The following is a 19358-nucleotide window of genomic DNA, read 5'->3' as shown; positions in this document are numbered from 1 at the left end:
AATTTAAAAGATGTATATTGGTGTCTCTTTAAGGTAGCAAATTGGAACTGACAACCTTTAAAAGGTTGTAATATTAACTTGAAGCTTTTTCTTTTTCTTTAAGAAGTCAGATTAAGGATGCTCAAGATGGAAATAATCCAGTTTTGCTTCTAATGCAAGTTTGCCAGCTAAAATAGGGCAAATGTGCTTCCAAAGGTAATTTAGAAGTGGTCAGAGTACCTTTGCCAAGGAGCTGCCTATTAAAATCTTCACACTGTCAGGTCCCTCAGGCTCTGCTTCTGATACTGTTCTCTTTTACTGCAGGAAAGACTTCTGATGCCAATGCACCATTCCTCTTTTTTGGGGGGGGTCATTTGATAGTTCAGTACATTGCAGATCTTTGATTTATTCAGATATATTTCTGAATTTCTTGTGGCTCTTTCTGTTATGCAACATATTCACACTTCCTTTTAAAAATCGAAACTCCAGTTTTGGAGAGGGGTGGTACAAAAGCGTTTTATTATAACTCACCCTAAGAAAGAAAGAATGTCAAAAATTATACATATCTGAACTGTAATATTAGATTTTGTGTGTATTTACTACATTTTAACAAATACATTGTGGGAAGAGCCAGCAAAGTTCAGTATATAGTTGTAATGGCTTCTACCATACTTTTTTCCGGTAAACGTAATATTCTGTTTCATTTAGGAGATTTTCTGTTGCTTCAGCATAATCATGATCTATGTTTCCTTGATGTACCTCCAGTGTGCCCATCCAGTGCTAATTAAAATGTATTCTTTATTACCTCAGCAGTGATGAGCCAATGGATTTCATTAGGGAACCATTAAGAAAACACCTCTTACCTTTTCTTCTACAACAGAAAACTTACTCATCCAGTCCAGTTTTTTAGAAAACAGAACAGCAGAACAGAACAACACTACTCCATTGTGGGCTTGGATGTTGCCTTACTTTAGAGCAGGGTTTTCAAACTTGGGTTCCCAGCTGTTTTTGGACTACAACTCCCCTCATCCGTAGCTGACGTCATGGATGATGGGAATTGTAATGCAAAAAACAGCTGGAGACCCAAGTTTGGGAAACCCTGCTTTAGGGTAGGAAACTTCCAGCCTGTGGGCCTGTTCTGGCCTGTCTAGAGGTCCAGTTGGCACATGCCATTTTCCCCAAACCTTGCCCACCTGTCAACCAGGTGATGCTTGCAGTATGCAGGCTTCAGCTGTTGTGGAATGGAGAAAGAAGTGATTTGCCAGCGCATTGCTCAGAGCTTCTTAAAGTGCTGAGCATAAGGCTAGCAATGCCCCATGAGCTGTGGTATCCAAGGTATTTTATTTTGATGTCTCCAGACAAAGCAGAGGTGTCATAAAGCTATCATAAAAAGCTGAGAGAATATTTCAGTCCTGGATGAGAATGGAGCCGTGAAAACATATTTGCAAAGGGCAAGGAATAAATGTTAAAGATTTATCAATATGCATAACATTGCAGCTAATGGAGGGTTAATTACCAAATACCATTATCTCCAAAAGCACACAAAATTAGCCAACCAAGGAAAAGTCAAAGTAAAAAGTTTCATAGAGTCTGAAGAGAGTGACTCTAACATACTGTCCAGTAGCACCTTAGAGACCAACTAAGTTTGTTCTGGGTGTAAGCTTATATATAGTGGGAGGGTGGGACTACTGTAGGACTAATTGCAGTCATTAACAGTCGTCAACAGGTTTACCATACCCATTGAGTTAATCACTCATCCCCTACTACCCTTCTGAGAAAAACCGCACCCCACCCTCCCACTATATATAAGGGTCTGGTGACTTCTTTTTCAGTGTATATGAAGAAGTGTGCATGCACACGAAAGCTTATACCCAGAACAAAGTTAGTTGGTCTCTAAGGTGCTACTGGAATTTTTTTAAAATTTTTTATTTGTTTAGACTGCGTCAGACCAACACGGCTACCTACCTGAATGTAAATCTACAGACGGCAATATGAGGGAATTGTAAAGGTGGTGTATTTTCCTTTTTCTTATTGCTGATTCTGTTTGGTGCAATAAATACTTTCTGGTCCAGTTTGGGCTGCTATATGGTAGTTTGAACACTGCATCAGGCAGAATGGAAAATAATCAGCTATATGGAGACCACATTATACTCGCATGGTTTAAACCTCAGCACAGTAGGACGGAATGCTCATAGTGGGTCAAATCCTTTTGCAAGCATCTATAGTCTTGTGACTAAATCCTAATAGATGGTATTTTTCTTGAAACTGGATTCCCTTTCCATGTCTCTATAGAAGGAAGTGGTTTAGCCAAAGAACACATTTAAGGACACAGAATTTAATTCTGCTGTAGTCGAATATTCAGTTTTGATAAGAAATAATCTTTTGGACTAGGGATATTTGTGTACATTTTGAGTTTCCAAGAGCCTGTTAGTCTTATTTTTTATCTGAAAAGATTAAAGTAGGCTGTTATTGCCTTCTGTCTCAACTTTCCTATTAGCCGGCAGAATTATTTCTGCTTCACTGTTCCAGATTGTTAAGCTGTTGCAGAGAAAGTTATGGGCATACGGCTAGAAATTTCTGATAACCTCATGGCTTAGTCCAATTGAGCCTATTAAAACTATGCATAATCCACTGTTGGGGGTGGGGAGCAGTGGAGTTTCTTTGCTCTTACACTCCATATATTTTTACAACCAGGAGTTGTTATTGTTGTAATAGCGCTTGAAATGCATTTTTTAAAAATCCAAGGTAAGTAAGTTTTGTTTTTTCATTTAATTGAAGTGCATTGTATATACAGTGGAACCTCGGTTGTCGATCACTTCAGAAGTCAAACGTTTTGGCTTCCGAACGCCGACAACCTAGAAGTGAATGCTTCTGTTTTCAAACGCGCCTCGGAAGTTGAACGGCTTCCAAGGAGCGTTTCTCCATTTCCTCAATTGATTTTGCTGACTGGCAATTGATCCTCGGTTGTCAAACGTTTCGAAAGTCGAACGGTCTTCCAGCATGGATTACGTTTGGCAACCGAGGTTCCACTATAGCACATGTGGAGGAACTTCTGGGAAAAATTTGCTGTGTGTGCAATGAATTGCTTCCCATGAATCAACTAGTTGCCTCTGCTTAAATAGCTGGTCTTTGGGGTGGTACCGGGCCATGAATGGGAAGGATGGAATATTTCTGATATGAATTAAGACCTGTTGGCCATGAGCCCCAGAAGGGCCTCCTATATCTGTAGGGCCAGAACCTGAACCCTTCTGGACAACATCCTCTGAGTCTGAGATGCCAAATAAATGCCTTCACAGGACCTCACCAGTGCAGCTGTGCAAGGAATGCACCAGCCAGGAGACCAGGGAATGGAGTGCCTGTGTTCAACCCATCAGCACTGCTCTTTAAGAGAGGACCTTGCCTGTCCACCAGCCAGAAGACTAAGGGAATGGAGTGCCCGACTCCAGTTCAGGAGGCTGGCTCTTTGAGAATCTACATCTGGTCACAAGGGAATGGAGCATGAGAGAGAGGTAGTCTTGAGAGCAGGAGCTTAAAAAGGTTTGGTCTGCTCTCAATCTTCATTGGATCAAGTTGCTCACTCGGACCTAGCTGCAGTCTTGCAACACCCTGATCAGCTTTGCATCTAGCCTTCGCTTGTCATGCCTGCCCACCTTGGTGTCAGACCCATAATCTTTCTTTATGACCATCCTCTTTAACTTTAGCCATATTTCGATTTTGGATCAGTGGTTCTCAGACTAAGTGGGCTCCCTGAGTAGAGCATGCCTGGCGGGAAGGGGTGGGTGGGAGACACATTCCATCTAGAGCAGTGATGGCCAAACTTGGCCCTCCAGCTGTTTTGGGACTACAGTTCCCATCATCCCTGACCACTGGTCCTGTTAGGGATGATGGGCGTTGTAGTCCCAAAACAGCTGGCGGGCCAAGTTTGGCCATCACTGATCTGGAGGGTAGACCCAGCAGTGGGCATAACTGAGACACTTAAGTAGCAGGCGTCGTGTTGCAGCAATCTAGACTGCTTTGCAAACCATGGACACTATAGGGAGGGCATCCAGAGCTGGGGAGGAGAAATGAAAGGCCCATTATACAATTGAAACAGCACAGCATTGGAAACAACCCTAAGAAAGGAGATAGTAGAAAACCCACCTCTTAACAAGGATTCAAGTCCAGGAATCATGAAGAATGATGCATACATAATGCCATAATAATGTCAGTTCCAGATATTTTAGATAAATGAAACTCAATTTTACAGTTGTTATATATTCAAATAGTGCATTGAACATTGGCAAGTTCTTCTATAAACCAGATATACCCAGCAAACAAGATGGTCCAATATGATCAAATCAGCAACAGCCTAACAGTATGTGAAACCATCACATTATGGATTACTTATCTAGGGCCTACTTTTGAATACAGTGGTACCTCGGGTTAAGTACTTAATTCGTTCCAGAGGTCCGTACTTAACCTGAAACTGTTCTTAACCTGAAGCACCACTTTAGCTAATGGAGCCTCCTGCTGCCGCCGCACCACCTGAGCACAATTTCTGTTCTCATCCTGAAGCAAAGTTCTTAACATGAAGCACTATTTCTGGGTTAGCGGAGTCTGTAACCTGAAGTGTATGTAACCTGAGGTACCACTGTACATGGGATACCTAAGAGAGTTTTCTCCAGTGCAACTTAGATGTGTTTGTTACTTGCCAAAACCATCTTCCATATAACTCTGATAGTAGTGATGATAAATTATAGACACTGAGTTAAAGTGATCCTTGACCATCTTAGCCAAAAGCAAACAGTGCTTGGTAGATATGGATTGTATTTTCATAAGATTGCAATTTTATATTGTAAATGTATTTCAGTGTGCTGCCTTAATTCACAATGTTTGCCTCAGATCTGCGAGCTGCTGAAGCACTAAGTTTGAAGTTCTGACAGGCAGATCTTGTCTTCAGGTAGATCAAACGTTTCGTGAAAGGCTGAATCAGTCTTCACTTCCAGTAAGAAATGTTGGCTATTTATTATGTCATAAAGACACAGTAAAATGCATCTTAGATTTTTGTGTTTCTTTGTTTAGAGTATTTTTGTTTAAACCCCATTTTTAATTTTCTACATCAAGTTAACAGCTGGGTTAACCGTTGCATCAAACAGATTGATGTGTGCTAGTAAAATAGAGGTTCAGTTAATGTTTCCCTTTCATCAATTTCCATTGTAAAATGCAGCAGCTGGAGAACTTTGAAGAACCACAATAGTATGTACACGTAGCTACTTGACTTTAAAGCAGTGTTTATTTTTTGAGGTAGTAATTTTTTCCGAATGCTTTGAAGTTCTGGTCATCATCTCTAGAGATGGCTTTGTAAAAAGATTACACGAGAGTTTATTCTTTAACGGGATTAAATCAGTGTTTTTGTTTTTACCAGCTATTACTATGCTACAGACTGTGTGGGGCAGGGCAGGTGTAGGATTTTATCATGTTCGACTATATTCCTATGTGGATATTTACTTTCTTGACATAGCTGTATTATGATAATGAACAGGGTGGTAAGAGATTTCCTGTTTTGGCAGATTCATAATCACAGAACATGGCAAACGTGATTTTGTGTGTGTGGTGTTACACCAGTCTCTTTCAACAGCAGTATGCATACATGTACACAACTTAAAATGTCCACATATGTGGAGCTGGAACCCCTGATTGGTCCAGGCTTCCGAGGAGGATGCACACAGGTCTTTATAAATGTTTTGCGCTTGAATATGATAGCCATACTCTGCTTATGGCCTTTCCCCAGTTGATGTAGAAGTTAACTGTTATTTATATTTCCCTGGATCTTTGTTGGGGTATGTTCTTACACTTTTGGGCAGCTGCACCTACACCTTAAAACTGATCTGCTCATTTAGTATTAGTTATATCTAACCTCTTTGCAATATATGTTTAGGGAAGTTTTTAATGTTTGATGATGTTGCTTTTTTATTATTATTATTGTTATTGGTGTTGTGTTGGGAGCCACCCAGAGTGGCTGGGGAAACCCAGCCAGATGGGCAGGGTATAATTAATTATATTATTATTATTATTATTATTATTATTATTATTATTATTGTCTTCTTGAGCCTTTTCTACCTGCTTTAAGACGGAGGTAGGAAAAAATAATGTTGCAGTTGGCCCTTCTCTAGGAAAGACTTTTCCATAAATGTTGAGTAAGAATGTATTATTCTCTTTTGCACAAAAATCACATGTTATAACTGGTGTGGCTCCATACTTCAGGTGATAATTGTGCTCCTCACTTAAAAACACGACACATGTAAAGTGTGAAGGATATTCTAAACTTTGAGCATCCAGGTATTTGCATCACAGGGGCCGTTACTGAATCAGGACTATGCGGAGATGTGCGCATGGATCTGAATCAATTTTAGACAGTGACTTTGGAAATTAATGCATGTATATACAGCAGCTTTGGTCTTTTGACAGTCATTAAGTGGTTAGTCTGAAACTAATTAAGCCCCATGAAGGATTTATGGCATACATTGTCATCTCCCTTAAATATGTTTTTCACATTGTTGTAACCTCTTCTAAATTGAATTTTAATGCATGCTTTAAACTTGATACTGATTAGCCAGTACAAACTATCTTGAATTTTGGGCGGGAAAGCCCTAGGCACAAATCCTGCAGCAAGGTCTTCCAGGGTGAGGAGGTTCACATCTAGTGGAAAGGAAGCCCTGTAACCAAGAACCCACCCCCCCCCCTTATGGGGGGAGGGAACCATGTTTAAAACTGCTAAGTAGAGATAGCTATCAACCTGTCCCCTCCCTCTCCCTGCCCTGCTTCCTCCAATTGGGGTTCCCACAGGTGATCACCCCCAAATGGTAATGACAAGAGTAGCAAGGCTGGTTGCGCCAGTGATTGTTGAGGTACCACTTCAGGTGAAAATGGGTAGACAATGGGACCCTGCCCGACTTCCCTTGTGTGGTGGCATTTCTTTGCTTGTTCAGACCCAGAAACCTCCTCCCTAAATAAATTCACACTTGACTCAAAATTTTGGTTTGGTTTTTGGCAGAATTTAGGCCACAACTTTATTGATTACAGACAGTGACTGGTTGCATAGGCTCTGGTTCAGCTAGCTCCCTGCCATGCAGGTAGCGCTGACCCAAGACACCAGCATAGGTCAGCCAAGGGTGAACACCTGGATAAGCGGAAAGCCGGGCACAGGCTAACTATGCCACCCAAATGTCCCCCTGGACTCAAGCACGGGCACAATCCCCTCGGGGGTTAACCAAACCATTGAGTCCCTGGATTCCTTTAACAGAATACCCTTCACATAGGGATGACGAGAGCGTTCTCCCATCCCTATCACCTGAACCAGAGCCTATCCTCAACCTTACAAGTTGTGATGATTTGCTACGCGGCAGGCGAAACCCAAATGGCAACAGCCTATCAGCCAAGTGGGGAAAATTCCTGCAGTGCCCCAGTCCTAACGACAGACGACACACAACAACATAGTAAGGTCAAGCGCAACAAGCCTTAAAAGTAGAGAGAGGTGGGCGGGTGTTCCGAATGCATGCGCCGAAAGGGGAAGCTCTGGGTCATGTGCATGGGCATAAATAGGTCCCTCAAACCATTTAGACTGCATCCCATTGGCCAGATTGTACCCAGCTTCGAGGGACCTAACATTCGGGTGTTGTGGCTAACCAATTGTACCCACCCACAACACAGGATGTCGGTTGTCCAGGTCTCACCGCAATACGTGCCCTCTTTAAGGGAGGACCTGATTTGCCTGAGGCTCTCTGCCTGTGTGTGTGTGTATATATATATATGCAAATGATGGTAGAGGGTGCCAAACTGGATCTTTGACCCTGGTCAAATAAAGGCTAGTTTCGCCACTGCTTGTATTATGTGCATGTATCTCTTTTAGTCTTGAATAAGTTATGACTGGGTGTGTGCTCACTGGAAGGACAGATCGTGAAGCTGAGGCTCCAGTACTTTGGCCACCTCATGAGAAGAGAAGACTCCCTGGAAAAGACCCTGATGTTGGGAAAGATGGAGGGCACTAGGAGAAGGGGACGACAGAGGACGAGATGGTTGGACAGTGTTCTCAAAGCTATCAACATGAGTTTGACCAAACTGCGGGAGGCAGTGGAAGACAGGAGTGCCTGGTGTGCTCTGGTCCATGGGGTCACGAAGAGTCGGACACAACTAAACGACTAAACAACAACAAGTTATGTATAATATTCAAGGAAGGTTATAAAGAATTCTGGTTTTGTGTAGGGGTGTCAGAGAATATGTAAGCTTCACCTCTCATGGAGAACCTATTGTAAAGCTGGAGATTCATTATGAGACACTGACTTGCGATAGCTGTGTTTTGCGATGGCCTCTGGCTTTTGTGGGGGGGAAATTAGAAACCAGAGCCTTTCCATAGTGCAGTAATAACACTATTGCGACCCTTTTCTTTGGGCAAGTTAGTTAGAAAGCTCTCTTTGACTTTAATTATTAGTTTACCCTGCCATGTGAGCAGAGCACCTCCTAAATCCGGTTTGTGCCTTGAAGGCGTGAGAATTTCTCTACTGCTTGAGGTCTGTGCAAATCATCTGCACTACAAAGGAATCACATCTCAGTCCATTTTGGTAATCTGGGAAGGACAAATATTTAGAAACGGCTGTGTAACAATAGCAAAAGGAGCAGTAAATTAAAGTGTGCTGGGATCTTGTCCTAAATTGTATTTGACTTGAAGTTCAAGAAGGAGAAAAATGCCTTCTTTGGTTTAGTTTTTTAAATGGGAGGAGGAACTAGAGCATCCCAAGAAAGCAAAAATAAGCATTTGCTTTGTTTTTTTTTAAATAGTGTCTCAACTTTTTAATTTGTTTTTTTAAAAATACATTGGTGTAGCACAAGCTTTAATTTATAATTCAGAACAGTTGAGAAATGGTTTTATTTGCCTTGGCTGTTGCACCTTTATTTAACGTACTTAAAACATTTATCCTCTGTTGAGCTTTAGAGATCACGGTGAACATGTAAAATTAGGAATTAGCAAATAGAACTCTCAGTATAATATTACAGCACTGCAATATTGTGGAGTATTTGTGTATATTCTGCACATGATCAGAAACCTGCTCCACCTTACATAAATATGCTTCAGAATAAAATAATTAAAAGTGCAATTAAAAACACACCATAATAAAGTGAAAACTCTGAGGCCCTGCCGTTCTGCCCAGTATCTGAACTGGGGACTCTGAGGCCTGATTTATAGTTGTTGTAGAGAGAAGTGATATAAAATTATTAAATAGTGAGTGACCTGACTTGGTTCTCTGAAGGTTTTAGAGCCTACTTCAGGCACAAAGAGAAATGGAGTTGTGAAAGATTGTTCTTTGTAACAGGCAGACTTTACGAAGCCAGTGGATCCTGAGACAGATGGATGCCAACAAGGGGAAAGTGAAACAAGTAGATTGGCCATGCCTGGCTTAAATACCTAAGAGCCTGACCTTTTGATCCAGCAGGGAAAATATGGCAGGACCTTCAGCCTGCTGATTTTAGGCATCCAAATATTTCTAGTTCCTTGTAGCTCAAATCTCCAGCTGTAGCAAGTAAAAAACTGATTTTTGTTTAGTAGTCTTTGTTGGAACTACAGCTGCAGAGAACATTCAGTGTGTGAATTATAGAATCATAGCGTTAGAAGGGACAACAAGGGTCATCTGGCCCAACCCCTTTCAATGCAGGAATCGTTTTGCCCATCACGGGGCCCAAACCCACAACTCTGACATTAAGAGTCTCATGCTCGACCAACCGAGCTATCAGTATCTTAAGAGGTTAATTCTGTTATTGGTCTAACTGACAGCAGACTTAATTGGCTGGAGGTTCTAGTCTGTTGGGTTTCGGCTGTGAGTGAAGAAGAAGATTGAAATTTGAGTAATGGAGGAATTGGAGAGGAAAGTGGTTCTGCAGGCAGTTTGCTCCCTTTTTAGGCTTGACGTAACAAAGACAACCCCCCCTTTCATTTCTCATCATATTATATGTTGTTCTTGTTCAGTTGGTTAGCATTAAAGTATTATCAGAATTTCATTTTCTCTCTGGACTCGATTCTGCTTTATTCTTGTCACTCTGATGATGGTGGTTGGACACGTTAAACACACACAAACAGTTAAGTGCAAGGTATTGAACCTGAGATCTTTTATGTACAGTACTTGAATTTAGGAACATGTTTCTTGAGCAAATACAGTGGTACCTCAAGTTACATATGCTTCAGGTTACATACGCTTCAGGTTACAGACTCCGCTAACCCAGAAATACCCAGAAGTACCTCGGGTTAAGAATTTTGCTTCAGGATGAGAACAGAAATCATGCTCCCACAGCGCAGCGGCAGCAGGAGGCCCCATTAGCTAAAGTGGTGCTTCAGGTTAAGAACAGTTTCAGGTTAAGTACGGACCTCCGGAACGAATTAAGTACTTAACCTGAGGTACCACTGTAGTTTGAAGTCCAAGTCAGTCCTCATACACTAAATCTCTTTCAACTCCTTCCAGCCAGGCAAGCAGCCACACAATTTCTCTGCCATAACAAAAATATTTTGTTTCTACTATAGCTCTATGAAGACCCACTGTTTTTTTGGGGGAGGGGGTTGAGCTGGCTAGTTTTATGTTTTATTTCCTTCTCATTACTGTACTTGGAAAAGCACAGATTTGCTATAAGGTTTAGCCAGATTATTTAATGATGAGACGCAGTACAAAGTCATGGTTCTGCTCTTAGTATATTTTAGCAGAGCCTGCTGTATGGCTGGCTGCTTATTTAACATCTCTGTGAATGTTAAAAGAACAATCACATTAAAAATCACATTAAAATTACTGATCCATGGGTTTGTCACATTCTAAATTGCTTAACTTTTTGCATTCAATTAGACCAAATGAAAGCTGTTGTTTTTTGTCAGAACAATTTGGTAGCTAGCAATGTCAGTATCTGCTTGCCTTCTTTTTCTTTTTCCGTACTTGCCTACTTTAAAGTACTTTTGTTTCTGATCTTCATGAGCAACTGATGATGAGCAGAGAGTGAACGAGCATTGATGGTACTCTCAGTGTATTGTGCATAATTTCCCCTGACCTGAACTGTAGCCTGTATTGTTGGGTAGAAGTGTGATACAGCACACCAACCCTTCTGAGAAATTATAGGGGTGGAGCCAATCCAAACACTGTTTTCATTAGCCTTCAGATTACTGAGAATGCTTGTCAGAAACCTTTGGTTTTGGAGGGTGATGTCATGATCATTGCACACGTTGCTTTTACAAGGGGGGCAAATATACAAAAAAAGCCTTGTGCAGTTCAGCCCTGAGATTGGACATGATGACACTTTAACAAGTATATCTTGGAGAGAGGGAAAAGGAAGGGTCTGTCCAAAGGAAAATGTGAAACTTGTTATTTTGCATTTAATGTACCGTTGGTTGTTACTTTTTATATATAGTTACTCCAGGTTATTTGAGATCACTTTGATTAAGATCCTACAACTCAAACATGCATTTGTTTTAATATTAAGGCTACATTCCTAAGGTTGCAAGGGAGAGGAACTGAAGGCATTTGAACTGCTTTATCCTGCACCTGGCTGGGCCTATATGCAAGTTTCCAACAACAACTGTACTCTTAACGCTTTCCCTTCCCCTTTGACTGGCAGTGGCTTTTCAGACAGGAGTCTTTCTCATCCCTACCTGGAGATACCAAAGATTGATCCTTGGACATTTTCCATACAAAACATGTGGTCTACCACGAGGTAGAGGAAAAGGAAAGGAGAGATTTAGACATGCTCAGGCGTTTATTTAAATTTCTCTCTGGTTTGTGGCCTGTCACAGTGCCAGGGGGACTTTGGACCTAAGCCACAACTCAAGATAGCAGCCCCCTTCTGCTTCTTCAGATTATGGAGCTCTAACATCTGTTGGCTTTGAAGGAACCAGCCATAGGGAGGGAGTCTATGACATCAGATCTCTTGACATCGGAGGGGTAGATTTGACCTAATTTGCAGCCCCTGGAATGCCCTTCCAGATATTGTAGGATTACGCTCTGGGTTTCTTCATTTTGACAGTTTTCAGGGTCCTACTATAGAATCATTATATCGGCCTTTGTTTCCCTACCATTGGGGAAGGCTCAGGGGAGAAGTTTGGTTTTGCAGATGGGTTGTTTCAAAATAGGGATGGATCTCTTACCCACTTGAGAAGTTGGCTGCTTCTTTGTGATGCACACTCATCCCTGTAGCTTTCAGATAATTTTCACTTCAAGGCAGAGGTGCCCCTAGTAGGCTAATTTTATGTGTGTGTGTGATCAGACCAGCACCTAATTGGTGCTAAACAAATGTTTAATTCATGACAAAACTTTCTGCTTGAGAGCAGCACCTTCATTTCATCTTTAATATGTTTGTATCAACACCAGGTAAATAGCCTTTCTGTTTTCTCGAAATTGATGACTATTTCATGATCAGTTACTTTACATAGGTTGACTTATGGGGAAATGAAATTGCCCTCAAGTGTATCGATCAGGAATCGGCTTCTGATTTGATTCCAAACTAGATTTTATTATGGCACTTCCATGTGCTTAAACAAGAATTGTCCCGGGAACTCAGAGCAGGGTCCAAGTTTTAAGACAAAAAGGGGCATACAGATGAAATTCAAAGCCTCCTTACCTGCAGCCCCCACTCATCCGCTGTGCATTGGCAAAACACTTTGGGGAGAAAAGCTGTAGGTGATGGGGTAGTTTTGTACTTTGTATCTGTGAACTCTTCTTGGCTTCAGAATCAGACCCTTCCCCACAAATGTTCTTGATTGATTGGGGAAGTTCATGTTTAAGTGGATGGGACTGCCATCATCAATTTTATTTTCGTCCTTGGCTTCTCATTCTTACTGTGTGGATTGTAAAAGTTATACTTATAGCGCAATTGTGAAAGCAGCATCTAAACTAGCATTGATGCATATCAGTTTGATGCCTCTGTCATCACTGTAGATGACTATTGTGCAGTGCCTAACTTGCTGTTTGGAAGAGTTCTTATCCTGTGCACATCTCCTTCTGGTAGCTTAAAAAAATCATTTGTCATTAGTTAAATTTATGGTGGCAGTTTTAGATTTTGAGGAAGCTCTAGTGACCTCTCAGGTAATTCAGTGAACCTGTCACTAATAATTCCATTCCTTAGCTAATAGTACAGAGTTTAATACAGAAATTATGAGCTAGGCCTCTTTCCACCCCAGGGAAGATTTTTTTTTAAAAAAAAACACACACCATTTTTGAAGGGTCATGGTGCATGTGTAATGTATTTAAACAGGGGTTAGGAGATTTTGTACTTTGAAGAGGAGTTAAGCTTTCTCTAAGCTCTAAAAGTGTTCTCTTTTTAAGAAGACTCTTGGTATAAATCAGTTATATAATAACCCTTGATTCTTAACTTTCTGTTCCTTACCATGGAACTATACACAAATTAATATGAACGCTATTGGAATATCGGTGTACTTCCAAAGTTTTACATAGTTCTAGTATTACAACAGTTCCAACTTGCCCAGCCATATACAGTATGTGGGCTCTGTCCTCATAACTTTCTGGCCTGGCTACAGGTTTAGGGACTTGGGAATGTGAGAAGAAAGAACGTTGTTTTAGGCTGTTGAAGATTGAGTCTGAGGCTTGCACTGTCTGTCTGTCTGCCTGCCTGCCTGCCTGCCTGTCTCTGTGCTGTGGTTGGCGTGGAATTAATTGGCAGGCTCATATGTTGTGTGGAATTTGTCCCCATCATCAGTATTTTTTGGAACAGCCTCCATTTTCACTGGTGTTACAGATGCTGAATAAATTTTTGAAAGGAAACTGAGAGCCTGTAGAATGCAAAGGCTGACAAAGTTTATTTGGAACTAAGTGTTAAAACACTTATCAGCATTACCACACACTTAAAAGTAAAATAACACTGAGAATTACAGGTGGGTTTCCTCCCGTCCCCCCAATATGGTTGTCATGGGTGCGGGGAGAGAACCAGTCTCATATGCGTAATATTAGCTTTTCTGCAAGTACAGCTCTTCACTCATTGCTGTTGGAGAAGATGGAGCCTGAAGCGCCTTCACATATAGCGCTTCCTAAAAACAACTATGATATATATTGTAGTTATATAATTGATCATCATTCAACTATATTTTCTTACTTGTGAATAACAGTGAGGAGGCTGACAAATCCTGCATTAGTTTAAGGGCTATGGAAAGCTGTGCAGTGGGAGCATATACCTCCTTCATTGCTCAAGCTTTAGGTTTTTTGAACCTTAAGCTGGTGCAACTGTAAATGGGTTGAACCTTTCCCATAGCCTTGGCGAGTTTGGAAAGGAGCCCTGATAAATTTGTGGCAAGGAGGCACAATGGATTATTTCCTTCTGTCTCTTCAGAGACTGTCAAATCGATGTAATGTCAGTGCTTTTTTAAAAAAATGAAGGTATGAGGCTACTTATTTTAATAATAATAATAATAATAATAATAATAATAATAATAATAATAATAATTTTTATTATTTATACCCCACCCATCTGGCTGGGTTTCCCAGTACACTCAAAATGGTGTACTTGCAAGAGTGAGCCAACACATGTGCAAATAATCTTAAATGCACATGATGATTAGAGATTTCTATGACTTATTGCCTTGAAATTAATGATAACTTTATTAAATAAGTCACAGTAAGTTAAAGTCCCTTAGCAGTGTACTAGTTGTGCTAGTGGAATGGCTTGCACAGGAGACGGGCAGGAAGGCAGCACAGTTATTGTTGCTGGTTGTGCCTGATACTTGTCCCTGATACTTGTTGCAGAACAAATTTCCACTATTGTTGCAATGGATTTCTTATTGTGAAGCCATTATTCTTGTGCTTAATGCTACTGCAACAGCCCTTGCACTGACAGTCAAAAAATGTTGAATTTGGGCTTCTGGTTTGAAGAAAATAGCTTAATTTATGCATTGTTTTGAAATAATAATAAAAATTACCTCATATATTTGTTGAACTAAGCCATTTTAAAAGTTACCAGCTTATAATTAGAGCTTGTTGTTTTCCTTTAGTGTGAGCTATGCAAAACTGGAGTGTCCCAGAGACATTTAACACATGCTTCTGAAGGCACTGAAGGTTAGCTCTCTCAAAGCCCGGTCATTGATTTATCTGCATGCAAGAGGAATTCCCAGGCTCCCATCTCTTTGCCAAGAGACAACTAGAAAATATTGTGTCCGCATTGGAAGAGCTGTGTTTGGGCAGTGCTCTCAAACCCAAGCAGCCTAGTGAATAAACATTTAAATTTGTGCTCAAACAACATTTTCTCTTGCCTTGTCTGCTTCAGCCTTCATTAGTGTGTCAGCAAATCTCAGATCAGATAAAACCTTCTGTATGAGCTGTTGCAATGACCATTTACTCAAATCACTTGGACCTCTTTTGTAAAGAAAAAACCCCTGTAGTCTTAATACTTATTTCATTACCCTAAGCAGGAAAAAGTGTAGGTGCTGAATAAAGGCAGCTATTAGAGTCCATGGTGTTACAGTTCTCTGACTTAAGCATCAACCTCCCAGGTTGATGCCATAACTGTTCATTTGATAAAAGAAACATTTATGAGAGCCATATACATAGCTTAAGTTGTCCCTAATTGAACATTCACAGCCTCCCCCTTTGTATATGGAAAAACTTTAGCGCAGGCAGATTCCAGAAGCCTGCAGAGAATGTAATACAGTGTTATAGAATATTCATTTGTTAAATGCCAAAAAACGCAAATCGAGTAAACCAAATGAGCCATCATAAGATGCAAAGCAGCACAGATATTTTTTTTTAAAAAATAAAATTAATGGTTGCACTCCGATTCATCTAGCCATGTAAAGAGTTGATATCATCTCATAAAGCTTAAAAACATAGCCATGATGAAAACAGACATAAAACATCAATAACAGTCTTGAATAATGCTAGTTAATAATGAAAGGTAGTGTTCTAAATTAGCCGAGTGAGTTTTGCGACTGGCAACCATGTGGAAATCTCTGGATGCTAGGTTGGCAATGGACGTCTCCATCTAGCTGGCCCCTCCAGTTTTCTTAAGCAGGCAAGCAGAAGAGCTTATTTATTGTATTTATATCCCACCTGGGAGTGCATGGTTCTTCCACGGCTCAGTTAATCCACACAACACCCTTGTGAGGTAGCTTAGGTTGAGAAGCAAAATGTCAAATGGAAAAGGATCTGAAATATTTTCCTTGAAGCTTGAATCTGTTTTATTCTGTGTTGTTGTATTTGATGTACCGGTATTTGATGTTTAAATGTGTTGTAAACCGCTTTGTGTTTTTTCCCCTTTAAAATGTAAAGCGGTATACACATGAAATGAATAAAAACAATAATTGGACCTGCGCCAGTAGCAAAACACGCCTGGCACTGGGGGAATTTTGAACACTGCTGCAAGACCCTGAGACGTAAATGCTATGTGGTCCAGCATCACCTAGAACCAGCTACCCACATATAAGTAGAATCACTACAACCCAGTGTTGTCTCCACCCAGCTTGGACCGCTGCTCCAGAATTCCATGACTGATGATACCGAAAGCTGCTGAGAGATCTATTGTTACTAGTTCTCCTGAAACTAGTAACAGTAGAGATTGGCAGGACTCTTCATGATACTAATAGTAATTAATTAATACATACCCCACCCATCTGGCTGGGTTTTTCTTGAATGGTTTCCCTTGAATACAGTGCGGCTTCCAAACTTGTAAGAGTTGACCAGGGTGTGGGTGGGTGCAGTTAGACAGCTAGCTCCGATATGGTGGTTGTGCTTTTCACCTTTTCTTAATTCTCACAAGGTAGAATTGAGAATACTTCCTTTTTGTTCTAACAGCATTGTACATAAATGGACAGGTGATGTCTTTTCTAGATGCCTGCCAAGCAATGTAATCAGTGTGTAACATCAAGATGGTGGGGTTTCTAAAGTACCAACCTTGTCCAATTTATGAAGTGCTGCATGTGGCTTTTTGCATCATTTATTATGTTTACGGGTGATGGACTCATATCATCTCCCGCCTTGGCTGCTTGTAAAAATAGCCCAGTCTGGGGGTTTGCATATACTTGTTCAAGTTTCCTATTAGTTGTAACTCATAGTGGAAAGCCAACACCTGTGATAATGGAATGCATATGACTGTGTAACTTTGTATAAATGTTAGTACAGCTGCGCTCCAGTGTAAGTCATTTATTAGTGGTGCATGTTTGTCAGATCAGGCAACTTGCTTGAAGTTACAAACAGGCGTGTTAAACTCTACTTTAGAAAGTCAAGCTTCTATGACTGTTGAAACAATTTAATTTCCTCGTCCAATTTTATACATTTTGAGAAAGGTACACATTTTGAGTGCTATTTGAAACATGCAAATTTTTGCACCTTTTTATATTTTAAACCATACGCTGCAGTTGTTTGATTTCTTTCAATAATTTTGGTTTACATCAGTTGTTTAACAAGCCTTTATGGTGAATGATGGGGGAACGACTGAATTGAACTGCATGATTTGTTTGTGTTGTGACTTTTAAAATCATAACATAAATTTTAATACTTACATTTTTAAACTTATTCTGAGATCACTTGCAGTTACTTTATGTGGTACTACAAATGCATGGCAAGTTGCTGTTATGAGTAGCCAAATACACAGGAAATGTGTCAAAATGAGAACATATTCACAAACAACTTGAAATTGTTGAAGGCATTATTCCTCCCCATGTGTGCACTGTTGCACATGTGAGAAGGGATAAGCATAGTGTCGACTCCCTGCTTAATGCTTGGGTACATAGATATTTTCTTATTTTTAACAGAATAATGCAATCCTCTAGCCATCTTCCTCCTCTTGTGCATCTTGCGCAGTTTAAAAAATGACGTGTCCAAGGGTTTTATCACCTGAGGGAAGGAAAATGGGCACAGTGATGTAGTAATAGTTGTTGCTCGTAGTAATTTTTCACCGTACATAGGACAATGTGGTCTTGAAAGATACCATACCATCAGCTGTCTCAAAGCAACAACTTAAGTCATGGTGAACACCAAACCTATCCATTCTTAAGGAAATCAGCCCTGAGTGCTCACTGGAAGGACAGATCCTGAAGCTGAGGCTCCAGTACTTTGGCCACCTCATGAGAAGAGAAGACTCCCTGGAAAAGACCCTGATGTTGGGAAAGATGGAGGGCACAAGGAGAAGGGGACGACAGAGGACGAGATGGTTGGACAGTGTTCTCGAAGCTACCAGCATGAGTTTGACCAAACTGTGGGAGGCAGTGGAAGACAGGAGTGCCTGGCATGCTCTGGTCCAGGGGGTCACAAAGAGTCGTACACGACTAAACAAAAACAACACACCATAGTGCATGCTGTTATTCCAAGATCAGATGAGGTTGTCTCTTAGTTGTCAGAATAACTGGACCTTGGGATACATTACGAAACAAATGATTGAATTAGCCAGCAGGGAAAAAGCAAGTCAGACTGTACTTATTTAATTTCTTTGGACTTATTCCTGCATATTTGCAGAATATAATATGCATGTATGCATTCTTATGTTTATAGGTCCATAAGTGCTATTAAGGTTGGCATAGGACCAGCTATCATACCTCATAATACGCCACCAGAGCTTTTAAGCTGCTAAGGTAAGATACATATGACCCAACTCCACCAATGTCACACATTCCTTTGCTTATAACCAGCTGACTGTGTGTAGCGGAGATCAGCCTGTTTAACAGATTTTGTGGTTTGATTGAAACTCCACAGGTGTGTGTAGTGTTCCTTTTGAACTCAAGAGGTTATATTGTTGGTTAGCTTATCCATAAAGAATTGAAATTAAAGCATGCCTGCTGAGGTTATTAGTTGGCCTCTATTGTATGAAACCCTTTTGGTTTCTTTACTTAAATGCCTGTCTTCACTACACGTCTCTATCACAACCACACCTATTTATTTATAGAAATAGAAGATTCTTGTGTCTGAAAAGCAGTAGGTAGCAGAAAATTGGCCGATAAACTCATGCTTGTGGGAAATGATCATCACTAGTCATAGAAACAAAACAGACAGATTTCTACTGTTCATGAATTGTGACTTCACAGCTGAACTAGGCATCTTACTGCTTTTCATACGTGTTTAATAAGAAGTGGCTGCCATAGAGGCCAGTTGCATTTCTATAGTCTTCCATTGGTTTTCAGCCTGTCTTCACATGTTACCAAAATGTTTGTTCTTATTTTTGAGAGTTTGGCTACATCTTTCTTCAACATTTCTCTGGTTACTAGGATGCTGCATAATGCTAAGCTGAGTAATATGTGCAAGTCTCTAATTTGATAGTAATTCATGTCTGGGTCTGTATTGTCAAGGGCCACTCTAGTCTCCAGACAGTAGTCCTAGGGCTAGAATTATATTGGGCTATACAACTTACCATAACCCTTTTGCACGAGCTCTTGCTCACTAATA

General features: G+C 40.6%; 1 protein-coding gene and 1 long non-coding RNA gene across 3 annotated transcripts in view; one reads left to right on the top strand and one right to left on the bottom strand.

Moving 5' to 3' along the window:
- Positions 1–1868, bottom strand: part of LOC310702466 — a 4579-nt gene extending 2711 nt beyond the window's left edge. Inside the window, exons 1-2 of the long non-coding RNA XR_014523510.1 lie at positions 1173–1868; positions 220–297 (exon numbers count right to left, since the gene is read on the bottom strand). This is a non-coding gene — a long non-coding RNA (uncharacterized lncRNA). The remainder of the gene's footprint in view (positions 1–219; positions 298–1172) is intronic.
- The window catches only part of DISP1 (dispatched RND transporter family member 1), a 90919-nt gene that overhangs the window by 15341 nt on the left and 56220 nt on the right, over positions 1–19358 (top strand). The window lies entirely within an intron of this gene.

Source organism: Podarcis liolepis (genome assembly GCF_965112155.1).
Source record: "Podarcis liolepis genome assembly, chromosome: 3".
In the NCBI taxonomy this organism is placed as follows: Eukaryota; Metazoa; Chordata; class Lepidosauria; order Squamata; family Lacertidae; genus Podarcis; species Podarcis liolepis.
This window is presented reverse-complemented; position numbering and strand designations above follow the sequence as displayed.